Genomic DNA, 6,658 nt, shown 5'->3' on the forward strand with positions numbered 1-6,658 from the left:
TTACTCATAACTACAAATATGATAAAACTGCACAGAATTATACACCAGAAACACAGACATGAGTAAATGTATAATTGATGAAATCTGCATAAGTTCTGTAGATTGTACCAATGTCAATATCTTAATTATAGTTATGTAAGTTGTCAACATTGGGAAAGGTGGGGTGAAGCGTGCATGGGATCGCTCTATATTTTTATTTGCAACTTTCTATGCATCTATAAAGATTCTATGAAAAGAAACATGACTTTGGTACCAAGAAAAGGAAAATTCCCTAAATGGGCAACTGCAAGGTCAAAATGCTGTTAAGCTAGAGATAGTCTGGGAAATAGCAATGTGACATACAGGATTTCAATCTCTCTGAATCTCTATATAAAAATCAACTGAGCAATTGTAGAAAGAAACAAAAACCTAGGGTTACTAGCGTCAGGAGGGAACAGGGGGAGTCACTGCTTAGAGAGCACTGAATTCTGTTAAGGTTGGTGGAAAAATCTGGAAATGAATAGTGGTGATGATTGCACAACATAATGAGGGTAATTAGTGTCACTCGATTGTACATATAAAAATGCTGAAATGAAATATGTATTTTTATCAAAATTTTTTTAAATGAGGGAAAAAACTATGGGAACTCTTAAAACAAAACTAAGTGACAAGATGTCTCTGTGAGCCCCCACATGCAAGTAGAGAATATAAGGTTAAACCAACAACAGCTGAAGACTTGATATAGTCTCTAAAGGAGAAAGAAGGAGGAAATAGGGCAAGTGCAGAACCACAAAAGTGGTAGAAAGTGATCAAAAGATAAGATAGACATTTCATCAAAGAGAATTATATAATAGCAAATAAACACATAAGATTTTCAACATCATTAGTCCTTAGAGATAGGCAAATTAAAACCACAATAAGATGTCACTACTCACCTCTGAGAATAGCTAAAATTTTTAAAAAACACTGCTAACACCAAATGCTAGAGAGGGAGCAGTTAAACTGGATCACTCATAGGTTGGAAAGTATAGGGGACTAATTTGAGAAGAGTAGCTGAAACGGGGAAGGATTGATCCTCTCCAATACTGGATAAGTACAAGGAGCTTGTGGTAAGGACTAAAAGGGCTGGAAGTGTCCAGCCACCATAAATTCTCAAAACTGACCTGCAAGAGCTCCTTTCTAGAACAGGAGCCTAGAAAGAAACTGCTGTATGTGGGACCAAAATTGAAGCAAATAGGCACAATAATCCAAACCCACTGCCAGCGAGTCAATTCTGACTCATAACAACCCCCACTGGGTTTCTGAAGTAGTAAATCTTTACAGAAGTATATTGCCCAGTCTTGCTTCCGTGGAGTGGCTGGTGGGTTTGAACCACTAACCTTCTGATTAGCAGTGAGATGCCTTAGGCATTGTGCACTAGAGCTCCTTATAGGCACAATAGAGATAAGAAAAGAGATGGTCTAGAACAAAGTGGGTGTGGTAGTTAATGTTATGTGTCAGCTTGGCTGGGCCCAGCTTTGAGTGGCTGGGCAGCTGGATATAGTTACTCCCCATGATGATATAGGTAATCAGCTCCATTGTGGAATCTCCCGGAGCAGCTGAGTAGCTGCCTTAGGGATGTGGTCTGTTCCCAGTATATAAGAAGCAGCTTTGAAAAAGGTCTCCACAGCTTTTTGACACACTTGGACCCTGCACGTAGGTGAGTATTCATTCAGCAGCCTGCCATGTTTCCTGCCGATCTTAAGATTATCTCTGGACTTGAACTAGTGTCCTGCCATGTGGTTTGATAATTTGGGGACTGTGTCATTTTACTTATCAACCTTGGGTTTGTCAGCCTCAGCAGGCAGCAGCTGAGTGAAGAGACGTCTCCAGTTCCAGTGGGCCAGGAACAAGCAGCCAAAGGTCGAGGGTCTTTCACCCAGCGCCTAGAATTGGCACTTTGAATTCAGACTACTAGGCTCCTAATTGTAGGAGAATAAACTCCTGTTTGTTAAGACCACCTACTTGTGGTATATTCCTGTTAGAGCAGCACTGAGATAACCAAATCAGTGGGGCAGAGGAACACAGCCAACAAGTCTTAGAAAGCAAGCTGCCATATTTTTAAACATTACAAAAACACAATGAAAGAGAGAGTTCTATGAAATTTAAGCAGGAAAAAGAAAAAAAAAAATCCTGAGTCCAGCATCATTCTAAAAGTTCAAAATTTGCACACACAGGTTGAGGAGAGCAGGGTGTCACAGCTTCAAGCCATGAGGCAGAGCTACAAAATTCCAGACTGAGGATCTTGAGTCAAAGCTGGACCTGGAGGAAGTGAAACAGAAGATGCACAAGGACGTGATCTCCTCCATAAGGAACTTTCTCATCTACTTGGCCCTGCTTCCACTCACTCTTTATCTTGATGAAGTTGGATAGTATATGAAGATGTAGCTTCTCATGTGAATGTATGCTATGAAGAACATGTTTCCAGTTTCTGTTCCAATCTGCAAATAATTAGACCCAAAAATATATAAGACTCTTTGATTGAATGGACCTAAAAATTCTTGTAAAGAATGTTTGCTCTGGTAACTGACTTCCATAGCTAAAATAGGAAACTATTTGGGAAATACAGAAAGATTTCTTATGGTCATAGTGTGCATTTATGCCTATGATATTCAGCCTCTATATATATTGGTATAATTGTAAATGTAAAACTTTACTTTCTAGCAAGTATTAATTATAAGAGAATTATGTCTGAAATGGCACTGTCTTGTCAGTCACTTCTGTTTACCTTTCTACTTCTATCCAGACTGTAAAGAGTCCCTTAAAATTCGTATGTTTTGCGGAAGTCAGCACATAACCACAATGATGTTTGAGCACAGAACCATTAGTCTATATTTTTAATAAATGTATTTATTAAGAAAAAAATTTTTCCATATAAAAAATGAGGAACAGAAAATATCAAGGTAAAATCCCACACAACGTTTGGCTTTGGTTTCTAGTGCTGCTATAACAGAAAGACTAGAAGTAGATGGCTTCAACAAACAGAAATTCATTTTCTCATTGTTTAGGAAGCTAGAAGTCTGAATTCAGGGCACCAGCTTTAGGGGAAGGCTTTCTCTCTCTGTTAGCTCTGGGGGAAAGCTCTTGTCTCTTTAGTTTCTCTTTCTTGGTTGCTTGGAGGTCTCCATGTGTCTCGGCTTGGTTGTTGTTTAATCTTTTTTATATCACAAAAGATTGCTTTTCTTGCTTGCTTGTTGTTTAATCTTTTTTATATCACAAAAGATTGACATAAAATACACATTACCCTAATCTCTCTCATTAACATAACAAAGAAAACCATTCCCAAATGGGTATAACCATATATGTAGGGGTTAGGATTTACAACATATTTTGGAAGACATAATTCAATCCATAATAATAATAATCCATAATATAAGAAAAACAAGAGTATGAATTAATAAAATCACTTAAGACAGTGAAAGCATGCCAGAAAGATGTGCCCACAAAACAGATCAGTGTTTTTACCTGCTATTTCAAAATTAACCTTAACATTACTAACAAAGTCATACAAGACATGAAAGAACAACACAAAAGAAAAATAGAAAAAAAAAAACTCAGAAACGGTGTGATAAAAATTCAGGAAAGAATTAGAAATTAAAAAAAAAAAATCCATTCAGAAATGCAGATCAAACTTAAAGCAACACAAGAGTGAATAAGCCTAACTTAAGAGAAATAGATAATAAAAAAGTGTTTTAATAAAAAAGAAATGAGGAAAGAGATAAAAAGAATTAAAGACAAACTGACAAATATTGAAGATAGGAAAGGAGATTCAGATAACTGACTCCCTGTTTAAAAAAAAAAAAAAAATGCCAAAGAAAGGGAACAGACCAAATACTTAAAATTGTAATTCAAGAAAACTTGCCTGAAAAAAATATTTTTAAATACTATTGAAAAAGTATACCACGCACTTGAGAATCCAACCCCAAACAACCAAAACCAGAGCATCAAAACCAAGAAAAAACAAATCCACTGACATCAAGTAGATTCCAACTTATAGCAACCCCCATTGGGTTTCCAAGGCAGTATATCTTTACAGAAATAGATTGCCTCATCTTCCTTCCACAGAGCAGCTGGTGGGTTTGAACCACCAACCTTCTGGTTAGCACTCAAATGTTAGCACTGCACCACCAGAACTCCATAAAACCAGAGCATGTGTCTAGTATATTTACTGGAATTTAAAGTAAAAGAAAATTTCCTTCAGAGAATCTGGGCGAGGGGTGGTGGAGATGATGGTGGTTGTTGTTGTTGTTAGGTGCTGTCAAGTTGTCTCCAACTCATAGTGACGTTATGCACAGCAGAACAAAACACTGCCCAGTACTGTGCCAGCCTCACGATCCTTACTATACTTGAGCCCATCATTGCAGCCACTGTGTCTATCCATTTCATTGAGGGCCTTCCATTTTTTCATTGACCCTCTACTTTACCAAGCATGATATCCTTTTCCAGGAAATGGTTCCTTCCGACAACATGATCAAAGTAGGTGAGACAAAGTCTGGCCATTCTCACTTCAAGGAGTATTCTGGCTGCACTTCTTCCAGGATAGATTTGTTAGTCCTTTTAGCAGACCATGGTACTCTTAGCATTCTTCAACACCACAACACAAAAGCATCAACACTTTTTCGGTCTTCCTTATTTGTTGTCCAGCTCTTACATGTATAAGAGGCAACTGAAAATACCATGGCTTGGGTTAGTCACACCTTAGTCTTCAAGGAGAAATCTTGGCTCTTCATCACTTGAAAGAGGTCTTTTGCAGCATATTTTCCCAACGCAATACATCATCTGATGTCTTGACTGCTGCTTCCATTGGCATTGATTGTAGAACCAAGTAATATGAAATCCTTGACAACTTCAGTCTTTTCTCCATCCACCATGAAGCTGTTTATTGGACCAGTTGTAAGGATTTTTGTTTTTTTTATATTGAGGTGTAATTCATACTGCAGACTATAGTCTTTAATCTTCATCAGTAAGTGCTTCAAGTCATCCTCACTTTCAGGAAGCAAACTTGTGTTGTCAGCATATTGCAAGTGGTTAATGAGTCTTCCTCCAATCTTGATGCCATGTTCTTCTTCATATAATCCAGCTTCTCAGATTATTTGTTCCACATACAAATTGAATAAGTATGGTGAAAGGATACAACCTTGACACACTCCTTGATTTTGAACCATGCAGTATCCACTTGTTCTGTTCAAATGACAGCCTCCTGATCTATAAGTACAATCAAGTGTTCTTGAAAAGCTTATGAATACCAGTGAAACACTGTCTGATATATTAATGGGTGGTGGTGGTGGTGGAGATCATAAACAGCAAAGAAAGAGAATTAGATTATCATCAGACTTTTCAACAGCAATGTTGAACAAAATAGAGCAACTTATTTTGGACACATAAGAAAAAGTGTGAGATAAGGATTTTGTGTCCAGCAAAATTGACTGTGGCAGATATAGAAACATGCAATTCAGATATCCCCTTCAAAAAAAATATTTGCTGCCTGTATCATGAGGAGTATGGTTAATGTAAAGCCTCCAGCTGTTAACCTCATTAATGTACACAGTAGCTTTCAAGACAGGTCACACTACTCCTGAGGTGGCCCTCACTCAGTGACTGTGCAAGACAATGGTACAAAAGCTTTAACATTTCTGCCCAATTTGAGGCTCTTTTAACAGGCATTCTTTGTTCCACATCTCCCTGTTGGGCTGACAGAGTGTGTTCAATCTACATCATAATATGACTCCATCTGCCTGATCCTACTTTATCTCCTTTCCTTTCATAGGTTTTGCTTCTCAAATATTCATCTCAATATTTCTTCTGTGGAGAACCCAACTTACAACACTGGCTTTCAAAGAAAAAGGACAGAAACCATTACCAAATACATAGAAAATATTATTCCCATGAACCCTTTCTGAGGAACCTAGTAGAGAATGAACTTCAGACAATGAAAGTGACTAAAGAGATTGTATTAGTTTCCTGTGGCTACTATAACAAATCACATTACCACAGTTTGGTGGCCCTTTAAGATACCACAAATTTATTCTCCCACACTTTTAGAGGCTAAAAGTCTGAAATTAAGGTGTCAGTAGACCCATACTCCACCACTCATCTACCATGGACCTTGCCAGATGGAATACACAGGAATCAAATTGGCTAACTCTGTGGAAAGAGACAATAGAGAAACTCGGTATCATCAATCAGAAAAAGACCAGGGACCAATTGTGGAACAGATCATCAATTGCTCATATGCAAGTTTAAGTTGAAGCTGAAGAAAATTAAAACAAGTCTAAGAGACCCAAACTACAACCTTCAATATTTCACATCTGAATTTAGAAACCATCTGAAAAATGAACTTGACACACTGAACTCCAATGACCAGGTAAGTTGTAGGAATACATCAAGGACATCATACATGTAAGGTATTTATTTAAAAAGACAGGAAAGGAAGCAAAGACCAAAATGAATGTTAGAAGAGATGTTGAAACTTGCTCCTGAACTAAGAGTAGCTAAAGTGATTGGAAGAAATGATGAATAAAAGAGCTGAACAGAAGATTTCAAAGGGTGGCTCAAGAAGACAGAGTGAATGGGACTCTCATACACTGCTGGTGGGACTGTAAAATGGTACAACCATTGTGGAAAGCAGTATGGCGATTCC

This window comes from Orycteropus afer, unplaced genomic scaffold (genome assembly GCF_000298275.1).
Source record: "Orycteropus afer afer isolate SDZICR_OR568_19922 unplaced genomic scaffold, OryAfe1.0 scaffold00143, whole genome shotgun sequence".
In the NCBI taxonomy this organism is placed as follows: Eukaryota; Metazoa; Chordata; class Mammalia; order Tubulidentata; family Orycteropodidae; genus Orycteropus; species Orycteropus afer.